This window comes from Suncus etruscus, chromosome 7 (assembly GCF_024139225.1).
Source record: "Suncus etruscus isolate mSunEtr1 chromosome 7, mSunEtr1.pri.cur, whole genome shotgun sequence".
NCBI lineage: Eukaryota > Metazoa > Chordata > Mammalia > Eulipotyphla > Soricidae > Suncus > Suncus etruscus.
In genome coordinates, this window is record NC_064854.1 from 75,187,826 (window position 1) to 75,206,144 (window position 18,319).

At 37.9% G+C, this 18,319-nt stretch overlaps 1 non-coding gene across 1 annotated transcript; it reads right to left on the minus strand.

Annotated features, from left to right (window-relative positions):
- Positions 1 to 577: 577 nt before the first annotated feature.
- On the minus strand, positions 578 to 684 carry LOC126015043 (U6 spliceosomal RNA). Its single transcript, XR_007497948.1, has one exon. It is a non-coding gene; the product is annotated as a U6 spliceosomal RNA (small nuclear RNA).
- Positions 685 to 18,319: the final 17,635 nt, after the last annotated feature.

An 18,319-nucleotide genomic window follows, 5' to 3' on the forward strand; every position in this document is an offset into this window, starting at 1 on the left:
ACCAGCTTAGTTATTCTAGGGACATGGCAGTGGGTGATGGAGATTGTAAACTCCAGATTTCTCAATGGCCATTGGGGATAAATTTTTCCTGGAGAATTTCTGTACTTTGCAATCACCCAAATTTCCTGCCATGTGTTAAGGCCAGAAAAAAATGAGGCTAACTGGCCGCTTTTTTTTTTTTGTCATTTTTTTTATTTAACGAATTTTATTACATACATGATTGTATTTGGGTTTCAGTCATGTAAAGAACACCACCCATCACCAGTGCAACATTCCCATCACCAATGTCCCAAATCTCCCTCTTCCCCACCCAACCCCCGCCTGTACTCTAAACAGGCTTTCAATTTCCCTCATACATTCTCATTATTAGGACAGTTCAAAATGTAGTTATTTCTCTAACTAAACTCATCACTCTTTGTGGTGAGCTTCCTGAGGTGAGCTGGAACTTCCAGCTCTTTTCTCTTTTGTGTCTGAAAATTATTATTGCAAGAATGTCTTTCATTTTTCTTAAAACCCATAGGTGAGTGAGACCATTCTGAGTCTTTCTCTCTCTGACTTATTTCTTTTTTTTTTTTTTTTAAATGTGGAACGCTTCACGAATTTGTGTGTCATCCTTGCGCAGGGGCCATGCTAATCTTCTCTGTATCGTTCCAATTTTAGTATATGTGCTGCCGAAGCGAGCACCTCTCTGACTTATTTCACTCAGCATAATAGATTCCGTGTACATCCATGTATAGGAAAATTTCATGACTTCATCCCTCCTGACAGCTGCATAATATTCCATTGTGTTTCTTTAGCCATTCATCTGTTGAAGGGTATCTTGGCTGTTTCCAGAGTCTTGCTATGGTAAATAGTACTGCAATGAATATAGGTGTAAGGAAGAGATTTTTGTATTGTATTTTTGTGTTCCTAGGTTTAACTGGCCGCTTTTTAGCTGAAGAAAAAAAAAGTGCTTTTTAAACTCTCCAGCCTGAAGGAATTCACCGAGCCCCCAGGGCAACAGCTATTGTTCTCCCCGACTCAATTGGCTGGGAAATATGGGTGTAGGCAAAGTAATCCCAGTGGGTCCTTTACATATCAAAGAAAAATTTAGTTAATGGTTTGGAAGTCAGAAAGAAAAAAAAAAATTAAGTGTTTAAATTTCTAACCTAAAAGTTTCTTAAAATAAACAATTGGGTGAAAAAAAATTGCAAATTATTGTGGTTGGCCTTTTTAAACAATATTGTTAACTTTGTGAATGCATGTTATTGTTACAGTATCTCAATTCCATGTCGAATTTATCTCACCGAACTTAATGGTGGATTTTAAGGTAGCTTTAATGTAAAAATCTTGATGGTACTAGGTTGTGAATACCTAAAGAAAAAGGAATCAATAAAATCTGGTCCTGCTAGGTGCAAAAATATTCAGCAAAGTAATTCCAAATTGGCAGCAGACAATTTAAAGCTCTATTCCTAGGGCCCTAATGCTAAATTCTAGTCTGAGTTTGGTGCATGTGGCGGTTTTTAGCAGCAAAACCACTCTCAAAATTGAGTAGAGAAGTTAAAAAAAAAAGAAAAGAAAAGAAGGAGCAGGAAAAATAGCATGAAGGTAGGACGTTTACCTTGCATGCAGAAAGGAAAGTGGTAGAATACAGAAAGTTTAAGAATGTGCAAAAAATTTTTTTAAATGTGTACTAGAAAGAATCTGTATAATTAAACTAAATAATTATTATTGATATGCCTTTAGGTTAACATAAAAAAAGTGTAAACGTTTTAAGCATGTTATAGTGTGGTCATGCTATTGAGTGAAGAATGGGGTAATAAGAAATCTTATGAATATCTAAAATAATAATAATAATAAAAGCTATTTTTAAGAAAAATAATCAAAAATTTAAAAGAATCATTAAGGTTCAGTTTAAAAGTTTTTGAACATTGGTGATTGTTAATTATAAATTCTTTAAAAGTCTAAATCTGCCAGAAGTAGTGAGCATTCTTCCTGGTATTCAGAATTAATTTGTGTAACGTAATTGCTGGTGCCTTCTGCTTATAAACTGAAACCAGAAGACTAAGTAAACTTCTATTTTCTATATGGTTAAGTAATATTTGCCTTTTCTCTTTTCCTAGAACCTTGCAGTACCGTTTTATATCACGGCATCATGTTCCTTTGGACAAGATACAAGCATGGGGAGTAATCCGCATGCTAACAGGAAATCTTAAAATTAGTGAGGGGACCCCAAAGCCCTCTTTCAGAGGAATAATTGGAATTGAGGTGGTGTGACAAGCAGGCACCCTTAAGTATTTGGCTGTAAAGACCGGAAAGATACCGAGATGAATGGCCTGAGTAAAAAATTTGAAGATTTCCTAGAAGATTCTGGAGCAGCACTAACTGACCACAGCCTGTGGGCCCTGCTCTTAACATCCACCCTCAGTCCAAGAGAAGAGGATTCAAGGTCAGTCTCTTCCAAATCTGAAGAGAAGTGGAAGAGACAGGCCACCTCTGGAAGTTCCTGCAAGAGGATCAGATGCCCACAGCCATTCAAGATCATCACGCTAAACTGACCAACTCATCATCCAAACCTGAGTGACTGTGACATGATAAACCTGTTGTGTCTACAACGCATCCTCAGAAAAGCTCTATAAGTAATAGGGATGCCCCAGGTGGAGATTTCTCCAACAGTGCTGTATATGTGCAAAGGAAAAAGCCAAGTTATTCAAATACCTGATAAAGTACAAGGTAAAGGTGGAGAGAAAAACTATTTTTGTAGCTAATTAAAATTCCAGTGGGCCTAATTTAAAACCCACTTCTTTAAAGTAACTTATGTAAAAATGTTCTTACAAGTTTTACTGGACAGAATCATAAATTGTAAACGCTAGTGTTAGTCTGGCTAAAGTAACTCAGAGCTGTGTTTATTGATAATGCTATACTGCTTTGTTTTCTGTTTAATTTGTAAATCATTACAGACAATAAGAACAGCTCTGCCATTCAAGTTGTACCATTTACTGCTCCAAGGCCTGATTGGGTTAAGTAATATTTCCCTAATTGATCTGGTCCTTTTCAGGTGTTCAGACTGCAAAAGTAAACCAGTTAACTGCTCATTTAGGGAAATATGAGATTTCACCCTACATAGAAATTAAGACTACAGTCCCTTGCCAGCTGAAAGTAGCTACAGAAAATTGATCTTCCACTATATTCCCTTTAATGACTTCTAGGGTGATGCAATCTCTAGGAAAAATATGAAGCAGAATGGCCATCAAAAAAAGCTACCAGGAAAATATGGGGAAAAGAAAGGCCACAGAAAATCATAAGCCAAGTTGACAATAAAAAATGACATTAGAGAACCCAGGACCTCTGACCCAGCTGCAGGCAGGGTGAGTGTGCCTGCCACTCAACCATCTTCCCACGTGGGCGCCAGAGCCCAAGTCCCACGCCTGAATCCAGGGACGCTTTACCCGGCTGCAGGCAGGGTGAGTGTGCCTGCCACTCAGCCACCTCCCCACATGGGCGCCAGACCCTTACAATTCACCTAAGTCCCTCACCTGAACCCAGGGACCCCCAACCAGGCTGCAGGCAGGGTGAGTGTGCCCGCCATTCAACCACCTCCCCACATGGGAACCAGACCCCCGTGTTCTGCAGCAGCCCCGTACCTGAATTCATGGACCCCTGACCCAACTGCAGGCAGGATGACTGTGCTACCCAGCCACCTCCCCACGTGGGCACCCAGAGAACCCTGCGCCCCGACCCACTCTGTGTCACTGGGAAGGGCTAGAGCTTATAGATGGGGTGAGCTTTGGTCTACTCCCTGGACCATGGGGTATCCTAGAGCAGCCTGCTCCCTGAGCCCCAGAGTTGGCCTGGGACCCCCAGGGGCGAAGAAGAACGTCAGGTGTGTTTGGCTGCGACAATATCCTCAGCTGAGGCTCGGAGGTGGTGAAGCTCCACTGACTCACAAAGAAAGGAGGGAGGACAGGGAGCTAGGCTCAACAGCGCCCTCCAACATTATGGCCAGTGGCGGAACTGCACCAGCTGCCAACAAAAGGAAAAAGCAGACCAAACCCTACTAGAGAACATAGGAGGAGCCAAAGCTCGGCGAGCCCACCCAACAGACCCCTCTAGAGCCATGCTCAGGGAGGGGACCCATCCCGGCGCCACAGGGGGCAAAAGCAGGCTGAACTCAGAAGGCTCTGAACTACAAGCCACACCAATAAATGCAAAGAAATATGGGTAAATTAAGGAGAACCCTAACATCTGGAGATATGGAGAGAAACCATAGCAAGTTTCCAAGTCCAACAAAATGCACAGATCCATTGGAAGGAGACTTTAAAGGAGCTATGAAGAACGAAATGGAAGCCTTGATTAAGGAAATGAAGAAAACACTAGCCACCGAATATAAGAAATCCATGGAGTAACAAATCAGACAAATTAAAGAAGAACTGTCAAAGGATATGAGAGATTCCATACAATGGAAATAAAGGAGTGAAAAGACGACATAATAAGCCATTTGAGCAGGATCACACAGTTGGAGAAGCACATTGAAGAACATGAAGGAAAACTGCAAACAAAAAACGACCAAGAAACCAGCAAGAAAATAGAAGGCAAAGCACTGGAAGAAAAAGTTCAGTATCTAATGAACAAGGACAAAAGAAATAACCTAAGAATTGTGGGTAAATCAGAAGGAGAGGAAATAGGAAAATGGGAAGAACAAGTAGTGAGGGAAATATTAACAGAAAACTCTCCCACCCTCTGGAAAAAAAGATTCAGGGCAAATCTAGGAAGTGAAGAGAGTCCCTAATAAAATAAACCCTAACAAACCAACACCAAGACATATAGTAATCCAAATGGCAAAACACAAAGAGAAAGATGATCTCCTTAAAGCAATAAGGGAGAAAAAACCTCAAGTACAAAGGAAGGGGCATAGGAATCAAACCAGATCTCCCATTTGAAATAATTAAAGCAAGAAGACAGTGGAATGACATTTAAATGCCTGAATGAAAGAACTTCCAACATAGTGTCTAATATTCAGCAAAACTCTCATTCATATGGGAGGGCAGAATAAAAACATTCTCAAACAAAAACAAACTTACATTATTTGCAAAAAAAAAAAGCTGATCTTAAACGACCTACTTAGAGACAAATTACACAATCCAAATCTCCGATCGTAAAAACAACCACCCTACAAAGCACAACTGCACAACAGTCCTTTCTGTCAATAATCTCCCTAAATGTTAACGGACTAAATTCTCACATTAAGAGACACAAGTAGAGAATTGGATTAGAAAACATAAACCAGACTTCTGCTGCCTGCAAGAAACACACCTACAACTACAGGACAAGCACAGGTTCTGAATAAAAGGATGAAAATTAATTATTTAGGCTAATAGAAAACAAAAAAGAAAAGGGACAGTCATTTTTATATTAGACAAAATTCCATGCAACTTCAAAAAAGTGATCAGGGACAAAAAGGGACACTACTTACTGATCAGGGGAACACAAGGTCAAGAAGTACTAACCCTGCTAAATATGTATGCACCTAATGTAGAGCCAGCAAAATATGTGAGGCAACTGCTTGCAAACCTGGAGAAACACATAAAGGGAAATGTGATCATTGTAGGAGCTCTCAATACTCCACTATCACCACTGGACAGATCCACAAAACAGAAAAACAGCAAAGAAATAAGAGCCCTAAATGAAAAATTAGAATATCTAGGGCTAATAGACTTTTATAGGATCCTCCATCCCAAGAAAACAGAATACACATTCTTCTCAAGCCCACATGGAACCTTTTCCAGAATAGACCATGTCCTAGGATACATATCAAACATATATAAGATCACAAATGTAACAATCTTTAGAAGCACCCTATCACATTACAACTGACTAAAAAAAGAAGCAATGGAGAAAAACTAATACCTGAAGATTAAACAACATGCTGCTCAACAACAGCTGGATCAAAGAGCAAATCAAGGAAGAAATGAAAAGATTACTTGAGACAAATGATAATGAAGAGACAACCTGTCAAAATCTGTGGGACACAGCAAAAGCAGTAATTCGGGGGATACTCATAGCAATACAGGCCTATGTCAAGAAAGAGGAAAATGAAAAAACCCACAGTTTAAAAGATCTCCTCAAGGAATGGGAACAACAGCAGCAAAGAAATCCAACCACAACCAGAAGGCAAGAAATATTAAACACCAGAGCAGAAATAAAAACATAGAAACTAAGAAAACAATACAAAAAATCAATGAGACCAGGAGTAGTTTTTTTGAAAAAATAAACAAGATAGAAAAACCACTGGCAAAACTCACCAAAACAAAGAGGAAAAACACCCAAATCAGTAGGATAACAAATGAAAGGGGAGAGATTACAACAGAACCTCAAGAAATACAACATATCATGAGATCATATTATGAACAACTATACTCAGTTAGGCTAGAGAATCCAGTAGAATTCGACAGATTCCTGGAAAAATACCATCTTTAAAGACTGGATATGGAATACCTAGAAAGCCTAAAAAGATTAATCACTTCAGAGGAAATGGAAGATGTAATTAAGAAACTCCCTAAGAACAAGTGTCCAAGTCCTGATGGATTTACAGGCGAATTCTATCGAACATTCCGAGAAGACTTACTAACACTTTCCACAGGCTCTTCCAAACCATTAAAGAAACAGGAATCAGCCCCAACTCCTTTGATTAGGCTAATATCACATTCATTCCCAAAGATGGCAAAGACACCACCAAGAAAGAAATCTACAGACCAATCTCACTAATGAACATAGGTGCAAAGATTCTAAACAAAATTTTAGCAAACTGAATCCAGCACTTTATCCAAAAGATCATAGATCATGACCAATTGGGTTTTATCCCAGGAATGCAAGGTTGCTTCAACATATGCAAATCAATCAACATCATACATCACATCAAAGACAAGAAAGAGAAAAACCACATGATCATATCAGTCGATGCAGAGAAGGCGTTTGACAAAATCCAATACCCTTTCATGTTGAAAACACTCAGCAAAATAGGGTTAGAGGGAACCTTCCTCAAGATAGTTACAGCTATCTATGAAAAGCCTACAGCCAACATTATCCTAAATGGTGAAAAACTAGAAGCATTTTTATTAAGGTCCAGAACTAGGCAAGGCTGTCCACTCTCTCCACTCTTATTCAATATAATCTTAGAAGTCCTAGCAAAAGCAATCCGACAAGAAACGGGAATCAAAGAAATCCAAATTGGGAAAGAGGAACTCAAATTATCTCTTTTTGCAGATTATATGATGATATACATTGAAAACCCTAAAGAGTCCACAGTAAAACTCCTAAAACTCCTAGAAACAATTAATCAATACAGCAAATTTGCTGGCTACCAAGTCAATACACAAAAGACAGTAGCGTTTCTCTACAAAATAATAAAGATGAGGAGAGACAGATCAAAAATACAACTGCATTTAAAATAGTATAAAAAATATAAGGTTCCTAGGAATCAAGCTTACAAGGGAAGTGAAGGACCTATACCAGGGAAACATCAAAACACTCCAGAAAAAAAAAAATGAAGAGGATCTAAGGAAATGGAAGAACACCCCATGCTCATGGGTAGGTAGAATCAACATAGTCAAAATGACTATCCTACAAAAATTATTATATAGATTAAATGTAATCCCAATCCAAATTCAGACACCATTCTTTAAAGAATTAGAACAATTAATCATAAAATTCACCCGGAACCACAAAAGACCAAGGATAGCCTAACACATAATAAAAAACAAGAAACTGGGTGGCATCTCACTACCTAACCTGAAGCTATACTATAAAGCCTTGGTGATCAAACAGCATGGTACTGGTACAAGGACAGAGCCTCAGACCAGTGGGTTAGAACAGAATTTCCAGACATAAACCCCCATATATACAGTCAACTAATATTTGACAAAAGATACGGAACTTGAAATGGAACAGAGAAAGTCTTTTCAAAAATGTTGTTGGTACAACTGGAAAACCACATGTAAGAAATTCAAAATTGACCTATACCTCACTCCTTATACAAAAATCAACTCAAAATGGATCAAAGACCTCAAAATTAGACCCCAATTTATAAAATTTATAGAGAATAGAATAGGTAGAACACTCAAAGACCTATATATCAAAAATGTCTTCGAGGACGGAGCACCAATGGCAAGAACTTTAGCGTCAAACATTAACAAATGGGACTACATCAAACTAAAAAGCTTCTGCATGGCAAAAGAAACCCTACATAACACAAGAAGATAGTTAACTGACTGGGGAAAAACTCTTTTCACCCAACATATCAGATAAAGGGCTAATATCCAGAATATAGAAAACATTCAGAAAGCTGAGCCCCCTAAAACCAAATAAAGCCATAAATAAAAGGGAAGACAAAATGAATAGATACATCTTGAAGGAAGACCGAAAGATGGCCAACAAACACATGAAAACATGCTCACCTTCACTCATCATCAGAGAAATCCAAATCAAAACAACAATGAGGTACCACCTTACACCAGTGAGAATGGCTCACATCAAAAATAATGGGAAAAGCCTCTGTTGGTGGGAATGTGGTATGAAAGGCACTCTCATCCACTGCTGGTGGGAATGCCCCCTAGTCCAACCCCTATGGAGAATAATCTGGAGAGTGCTCAAGGAACTCAGAATTGAGCTGCCATTTGACCCAGCAATTGCTCTCCTAGGTATCTACCCTCAAGTCGGAAGGACATTCATCCCAAAATATGTGTGCACCCCATTATTTATCTCAGCACTCAGTATAATAGCCAAGTCTTGGAACCAACCTGGATGTCCAACAACAGATCAATGGATCATTAAGATGTGGTATCTATACACAATGGAATACTACATGACAGTCAGAAATGATACAATCATGGACTTTGCAGCAACATGGATGGACCTAGAGCATATTATATTAAACAAAGTAAGTCAGAAGACAAAAGATAAACACAGAAATATAGTACTATTCTGAAGCACCTAGAACATACACCCTATATACAACTAATACTCAGCAATCAAATAACAGGGTATAAACTCCGAACACTGTAACAGTCAACATACAAACCAGTATCCAGCACACAAGCAAAGTGAGACCAAGTTAAACCCACACCTCGACCCTGGCTAGAAAAGGCAACCAACTCCCCTGCTGACTCATGCTGCGTGGCACTCCTTACCAACTCTTTCTAATGTGGACTGTTACTTGAAACCGTACTTAGCTCTAAAAGTATCCCCAAAGCAAGAACTCTTTCCAAGACCTCCCTGCTACAATGCTTTTGCCAATCTCAAGAAGGTCAGGGTATGTGATGAAAAGGCACCCAGGAACCCACACACCACAAGAAAAATCTCAAATGACAATGGGGAAACCTATAGTTCCATCACAAGTATAAGACCTGTATTGCCCTTCCTCTTTACCTGCTATTCCCCAAATGTAAGATAGTCTCTTGCACCATTTTGTTCCTTTAATAACTTTGTTATTTCATTTTTTAAAATCTTTGTTCCTTTTATATATATGTATATATATATATATGTGTGTGTGTGTGTGTGTGTGTGTGTGTGTGTGTGAGCACATATATTTTTATTTCTATTTTTGTTGTTTTTGGGAGTGTGACATGTTTCTGTTTTCTTTTTTCACCCCCAAATGCATCGGCAATATAATGTAGCAACATTTCTCCCTACAAAGACAGTAAAAAAATGGAAAATCTTACATATAAAAAGGAGCTCTTATCTACTAGGGATAAGAACTCATACTTCTTTACAATATAGGGACATCTCCCACCTTGAAAATGTGTCACATGAACCCAACTTAGACCCCAGGTGGTTAGACACCATCCATCCAGTCTTGAACCTTGAATCACAGACATAGAAATTACACAGTTCTTCACAACAGCTACAGGAAACAAATCACATCCAGGACATCCTCAATACTGCTCGGACACCAACAAGTGCCAGCTCTAATATAATATCCTGACAACCAGAAAAATGGGAACAACTTGACCTAAGAGCAGGTTATCCTACCCCTCCAGCTGACGATACGACAAAATTAGAAGAATTGTCACCCTTTGGTCAGTCCAAAAGCCTAGAGCGCGATTTACAGATGACTGGCTGATAGAACTGTGACTGGACTGTATGTATTTTGTGACCAATAAAAAAGCCCTAGCCTAGGGTTTGAGCTACGACCTGCACAACAACCATTATCTCCAGTTCCAAAGGTTTGTCTGAGACAATTTCAATGGAATGGGTCTTCTGTAAACACAAAGAAAGATGCTATTATAGGCTCCATCCTAAGATCAGCACAAAGACCAAGACCACCAAACACAGAAGATGGATTAAAATGACACTGAAGGAACAGAATTTCTAGAACCACAAAGAAAAGCTTCATCATAAGTTTCACCCTTTGACCTGTGGAGATACCGAGATATCTAGATACAGAGAGCTGATTTTATCACCCAGGAAGAAGCAGAAGTCTTTCATTTACCACAAAAGCACCAAGAGGAGAGTAAATGAACCTGAACAAAGTCTATAGTTAATTCCATGACAATATACTCCAAGGATGGGGAAACCCTGTATCTCTTAGGCCAAAGGAATTCTTTTTTGAATGACCCCAATATTTACTGTGTCTGTGCAGGAGGGAAAAGAAAAAAAAGCACAAAACAAAAATTTTTTTATATCTATTTAGGTTTTGTCGATTTCTTCATTTTGGTGTGGTTACTCAAGTTGTTGTCTCAATTTATATTTATTTATTTATTTTCTTCTTTTTTATGTACTATGCCATGTTTTTTATCTCAAGACCATGGCTTTTATGTGGTGCTTATATTTTTTATTGGAGTGCTCACTGGATATTTTATTTGACACTTCTTTTTGTACTGTTGAGGTGTTTCACCTACTTTTTCCCCTTCGTTTCTTAAACTGATGATGAGAGCCTCTAGAAAACTCTGCCCATTTTCAACATATTTGATTTTTACCCCATTTTATCACTTTTCTCTTCTTCAAACAAAACCACATAACTGGAACTATCTAGTACCACCTCCCAGTTAGAGGAGGAAACAAGGGAGGTACCAAGACCAAAACAGGTGTAAGACCACTAAGTAGTAAGCTAGGCTCAGAGGGGACCACGTATTCTAGCAGCCCCAGGGGTGAGGGAGGAGGATATGGGAGGTAGGATGGGGACAGAGGTGTAGGGAAGATAAATCGGTGATGGGAATTCCCCTGATATTATGTTAATATGTACCCAAAACGTTATTGTCAACATATGTAAGCCACTATGATCAAAATAAAAATTATATTAAAAAATAACATTATGCTTATGTATCCCAGAGGTTGAAACAGGTAGCAAAAAATAAACCAACCATAGCATTTAACAAAAATGGGTAGTATAAGGAAAGGAGCAAAAACTATGCTTCCCTTGGAAATGTTAAGAGTAAGAAAATTATTACTAGATATGAAATTTCTTCATCTCTGTCTTCATCTCTGTTGTTTTTTTCTACCCCAATAGCCCTTTAAGTTGCAGGATTGAAGAAAAAAAACCAGAAACCTCCTTATCTTTGTGATGAAATTCACAGCCTGAATAAGAAGAAAGCCCTGAAGATCCAGCTTAGTCAGCTTATAGGACCAGAACAGTCCTGGTCTTCCTAAGGCAACTAGCAAGAATGACACCCTCTTACCCAGACTATGAATAAGGGGGGTTGTGGGCCTGGCCACTAGGGGAGCAGGGCTAGCAATATCAATAGACAGGTATAACATGCTCTTGCAACAGTTAATTTTAAATGAACAAAGAAAGCCACGTGGTCCTTTGCCTCTTTTCGGTTCTGAACGAGTGTTGAACCTTGGCTGGCCAGAATAAAGATCCCACTTGAGCTTTTGCCTGAGTGACTGTCTCTTCATTTCTCTGCATCAGAGCAGCATCTGGACTATCGAGCCTTTTAAAACAAAGTTAGCTAAATGTGACAAAGAAAAAGTGGTGTTAATCTCTGTATGTTTTATCCAGTATAGAATACCTGAAAGTATACTAAGGTTGTTTTAAAATAACATCTAAAACTTATTGGGAAATAAATTAAAATTGAATTATTAAATCATCAGGACAGAAAAACAAAGAGTATACATAAATATATTTGTAAATTTGTTCTGTTTATTCTTAATAATGTATTTGTAAGACAACTAAAGACTTTGCTACAGTTCATTGAATGAAATTAGAAATCTCATCTATAATCCATCTATAGTTTGCAATGAATGTTCAAATTATATATATGCACATCTTAAACATAGCATAGTGTTATCAAATATGGAACATAATCAGAAATTGAAAGAGTGAAACATAATTGTATTTCTGGCCATCTTATGATATTGATTATATTTACTCAGAATTCAGTGTTTTGCTAATGATTTGTCCTTAACAGTATTGGACATGTTTGTTGATCCTTTACAGATTTGATATCATGGCCATTCAAGGACACACTGTCACCACTACTTATTCATGATTTAATATATATTATTTGAACAACTATATTTAATTACTATTAGCTCTATAGGTACCTAATGCATATTTCTATTTTTTTTATTTTTGTAAGCCTGTATTTGAATGGGAATGACAAATATGTAAGTTATTCTTACCGTAGAAGATGCATATACTGTGGAAAAGTAAATTGTATCTGGAAAGAATAAGTATAGGCTTTCTCAGATAACATTGGACCAAGATTTTTGAAAAGAACATGTGAAAATCATGGACCTTTTAAAAGCTGCTCTTTTACTTAGATAAGAGCATTTATGATCCAAATGTCAGGAAACAAGATATTATCAAAAAGATGGGCCAGATTCAGGTCTGCTTTTGTTACCAGAGCTTTTCACTTCATCCTCTAAATCTACATATCTTAAGCAGGAACAGAGTGCTGTAGAAATTCCTGAGAGCCACAGGAGTAATTGAAATATTACCCTGAATTATCAAATTTTCATATAGATTTACATATATTGATATTAAATATTATAGCAGAGTTAAAATTGATTAATTTCAAATTTTTCATGATTTATAAAATAGCACTATAAATTTAATTAAAAAATACTTGTTGGGGCCGGGCGGTGGCGCTAAAGGTAAGGTGCCTGCCTTGCCTGCGCTAACCTTGGACGGACCGCGGTTCGATCCCCCGGTGTCCCATATGGTCCCCCAAGCCAGGAGCAACTTCTGAGCACATAGCCAGGAGTAACCCCTGAGCGTTACTGGGTGTGGCCCAAAAACCAAAAAAAAAAAAAAAATACTTGTGTCCTTGTAAGCCTTGCTGATCCAAGATGATAACTTTTCTATCACTATCAATTGAGGGTGTTTTAGTAGATAAACTTTAAATATATACTTGAAGAAAGGGGAAGATTAATGGACAGTTAAAATTATTAGATATTACATCTGCTTTGCCTTTAGAAACCTGGTAACCACAAAGTATTTTGTTTGACTAGAAAGAATATGCAATCAAAAGACAAAAGAATTATGTTTAGGTACAAATTAAATTATTTATTTTGGGGTTTGGGTATACACGTGACTATGCTTAAACCTTATACTTTGTTCTCTGCACAAGGATTAGTCATTGCAGTGTTCAGTGGACAATAAGCAATGTGGAGGATAAAAACGAAGCTGATCACATACAAGGGTAGCATTTTAGTCCTCTATTAAATCTATCAGCTTCAGAGATACATTTTAAATAAAAATTTGGTGGTGGACATAAAACTATATTTCACTTAGTGCAGAAATATATTCATATTTCTCAGACATCAACAAAATATTAATAAAATAATAACAAAATTATTTTAAAAAGTCTTTTACTCTTAAAAAACAACAACTATTAAAATATATTTTAGAACATACTGTTAACAAGTCTTTAGATATTTCAAGAGGTATTTAATTTTTTCTTATTTAAAGTTGACGAGCTACCTCCCACTCACCCTTGTAATCTATTTTTTTTACAAATAAATAGCCATAAATTACACTGCCATCCATATAACATTGTGTTTATTTCAAAAGAAAGCATCATTTTATCTTCTTTTTTCTAAATTTTGGGATCCGTCATTTTTTTAGTTTATTTGAAACTTTGTTTTTCTTTATTTAAACATTTTGATTACATATATGATTGTGATTAGGTTTCAGTCATGTAAAGAACACCCCCTTCACCAGCACAACATTCCCACCACCAATGTTCTAAATCTCTCTCCATCCCACCCCACCCCACCCGTACTCTATACAGGCCTGATTCATTTACATGATGATGATAGTTTTCTGTGTAGTTATTTCTATAACTGTACTCACCACTCTTTGTGGTGAGCTTCATGAATTGAGCTGGAAGTCCCAGCCCTCTTCTCATTGTCTCTGAGTATTGTTGCAAAAATGACATTTATTTTTTTTAAAAAATAGATGAGTGAGACTATTCTGCATGTCTCTCTCTCCCTCTGACTTAATTCACTCAGCATGATAGATTCCATGTACATCAATGTATAGGAAAATTTCATGACTTCATCTCTTCTGATGGCTGCATAATATTCCATTGTGTATATGTACCACAGTTTCTTTAGCCATTCGTCTGTTGAAGGGCATCTTGGTTGTTTCCAGAGCCTGGCTATTGTGAATAGTGCTGCAATAAATATAGGTGTGAGGAAGGAGTTTTTGTATTGTGTTCTTGTGTTCTTAGGGTATATCCCTAGGAGTGGAATAGATGAGTTGAATGGGAGCTCAATTTCCACATTTTGGAAGAATCTCCATATCGCTTTCCATAGAGGTTGGACTAGACGGCATTCCCAGCAGCAGTGGAAAAGAGTTCCTTTCTCTCCACATCCCCACCAGCACCAATTGTTCTCATTCTTTGTGATGTGAGCCAATCTCTGTGGTGTGAAGTGGTATCTCATTGTTGTTTTGATTTGCATCTCCCTGATGATTAGTGACGAGGAGCATTTTTTCATGTGTCTTTTGGTCATTTGTATTTCTTTTTTGTCAAAGTGTCTGTTCATTTCTTCTCCCCATTTTTTGATGGGATTAGATGTTTTTTTCTTGTAAAGTTCTGTCAGTGCCCTATATATTTTGGATATTAGCCCCTTATCTGATGGGTGTTGGATGAGTAGTTTCTCCCACTCAGTGGGTGACTCTTGTATCCTGGGCACTATTAATTTTGAGGTGCAGAAGCTTCTCAGTTTAATGTATTCCCATCTGTTTATCTCTGCTTCCACTTGTTTGGAAAGTGCAGTTTCCTCCTTGAAGATACCTTTAGTCTCAATGCATGGAGTGTTTTAGTGATGTCTTGTGCTATATACCTTATGGTATGTTGGTATCTGATCCCACCATTGGGTGGTACCAGACTCTGGGGTATAAAAACAAGGGTCTGTGGAAGGCCTGGGCTTTTTGGGTGGAATTGAAGCTGAGTCTTGGGACTTCAGTTTTGTCCACCGAATAAAGCGAATATTTCCACAAGCCTGACTGTCTGCGAGCTGTTTACCTGCCCTTTCACCTCGGAACCGTGGGCTAGACAGGGTGGCAGATGCGTGCTCCGAGCTGGAAGAAAAGGGCCTCATCCTCCATCCCACCATCAGTCAACCTCTTCAGGGGCTGAATTGCTACAATATCAAGGTCTTTAATCCATTTGGATTTTACCTTTTTACATGATGTTAACTGGGGGTCTATGTTCGCTTTTTTGCAAGTGGCTAACCAGTTCTGCCAGCACCACTTATTGAAGAGGTTTTCCCTGCTCCACTTAGGATTTCTTGCCCCTTTGTCAAAAATTAGGTGATTGTATGTCTGGGGGATAATGTTTGAGAACTCAAGCCTATTCCACTGATCTGAGGGTCTGTCTTTATTCCAATACCATGCTGTTTTGATAGCTATTGCTTTGTAGTAGTTTAAAATTGGGGAAAGTAATGCCTCCCATTTTCCTTTTCCCTAGGAGTGCTTTAGCTATTCGAGGGTGTTTATTGTTCAAGATGAACTTCATATGTGTTTGATCCACTTCTTTGAAGAATGTCATGGGTATTTTTAAGGGAATAGCATTAAATCTGTATAATGCTTTGGTGAGTATTGCCATTTTAATTATGTTAATCCTGACAATCCATGATCAGGGTATGAGTTTCCATTTCCATGTGCCCTCTCTTATTTCTTGGAGCAGGGCTTTACAGTTTTCTTTGTATAAGTCCTTCATGTCTTTGGTCAAGTTGACTCTAAGATATTTGAGTTTGCATGGCACTATTGTGAATGGGATTGCCTTATTAACTTCCTTCTCTTCCCTATCATTGTTGGTGTATAAAAAGTCCATTGATTTCTGTGTGGTAGTTTTGTAGCCTTCCATCTTGCTATATGAGTCTATTGTTTCTAAAAGCTTTTTGATAAAGTCTTTAGGGCTTTATAAGTAGAGTATCATGTCGTCTGCAAACAATGAGAGCTTGACTTCTTCCTTTCCTATCTGAATTCCCTTGATATCTTTTTCTTGCCTGATCGCTACAGCAAGAACTTTCAGTACTATGTTGAAGAGGAGTGGTGAAAGCAGACAGCCTTGTCTTGTACCAGAATTTAGAGGAAAGGCTTTTAGTTTTTCTCCATTGAGGATAACATTTGCCATTGGCTTGTGGTAGATGGCTTCAACTAGATTGAGAAAGGTTGCTTCCATTCTCATCTTGCTGAGAGTTTTGATCAAGAATGGGTGTTGGACCTTATGAAATGCTTTCTCTGCGTCTATTGATATGATCATGTGATTTTTATTTTTCTTCTTGTTGATGTTGTATATGATGTTGATAGATTTACGGATGTTAAACCATTCTTGCATTCCTGGGATGAAACCTACATGGTCGTAGTGTATGATCTTCTTTGTGATGAATTGGATACTATTTGCCAGGATTTTGTTGAAGATCATTGCATCAGCATTCATCAGGGATATTGGTCTGTACTTTTCTTTTTTGGGCAGCATCTCTGTCTGGTTTTGATTTCAAGGTGTTCTTGGCTTCATAAAAGCTGTTTGGGGGTGTTCCCATTTTTTATAATGTCATGGAAGATTCTGGCTAGGATTGGTAGTAGCTCCTCTTGAAAGATTTGAAAAAATTCATTAGGAAATCCATCTGGTCCTGGGTTTTTCTTTTTGGGCAGATTTTTTATTACACTTTCAATTTCCTTAGTAGTTATGGGGGTGTTTAGATATGCTACATGCTCCGTACTTAAATGTGGAAGGTTATAAGTGTCCACGACTTTTTTCATTTCTTCTAGGTTCTCATGTTTAGTAGCATAAAGTTTCTCAAAGTAGTCTCTGATTACCCTTTGGATCTCTGCAATATATGTCGTGTCTTCCCCCTTTATTTCTAATACGGGTTATCAGATTTCTCTCTCTCTCTCTCTTTGTGAGTTTTGCCAATGGTCTATTAATCTTGTTTATTTTTTCAAAGCACCTAAAAAAGCCTTGGCCTAAATACAAGGAGACCCTACCCCTGAAGTTTCTTGGCAGAAGACCAACTCTAGGCTCCAGGCAAACTAGTTTGTCCAATGCAAGTCATTGTCTGTAGTGCCAATACACTTTTATTTTTTTTTACAGTCTCTGTTATTGGTATCATGTTTCTGTATTAAAGATCCTGGAATCTGCATATCCTAAATTAAAGTCAGGATGGTGTATAGTGTCCTCTAGTTTTACCTCATAATAAAAGGGAAATGCAGAGAGCCCTGTCCTGTAAGCAGGTCGTTGTTAGTGTTGTTCTTAGTGTTGTGGGAAGTCACTTTTGAGAAGGTCAATGTCAGAGCAGGGGTAGGGTCTTCCCTGGTAGATGATTGCTTCCAGATGATGTTATGACCTTGGATGTTTTGTAGTTAGCTTCCCTGGTTCAGGGGTGAATGGAGAATGCCCATTCTTCTGAGGCCTGTGCCAGTTCATTATGTCAATGTTCAGGGTGTAAGGGCCCATGAATCTACAAGATTTCTGTGTTCCTACCTCTATTAGATAGGAACTTATTTGTATGTACAGTATTTTCCCATTTTAATGTGCCTATGCAAACAAGGAACAATGCCACATATGTTATAGGTCCATATGAGGGCTGTAAGAACAAGTCCAAAAATCCCCATAACATGCTTAAACATAAGTATTAAACTGAGGGACTCTTTCACCAAAAATTCCTTATTGAACAGCTCACAGAGAGAAGAAAGATAAAAAGTGGGGAAAATCTTCACTGTATAAGAGAATATTTAGTAAGAGTTATAGCTGTCAAAGAAAATAGATATAAAATATTCAAAAGCCATATGTGTCCACTTTATGTCTTTTGAAATAGTTAGGGGTTGTTAAATCCACTGGCAATTCTTAAAGTCCATAATGCCAAACACAGTTGGAGTTTCATGATTTAA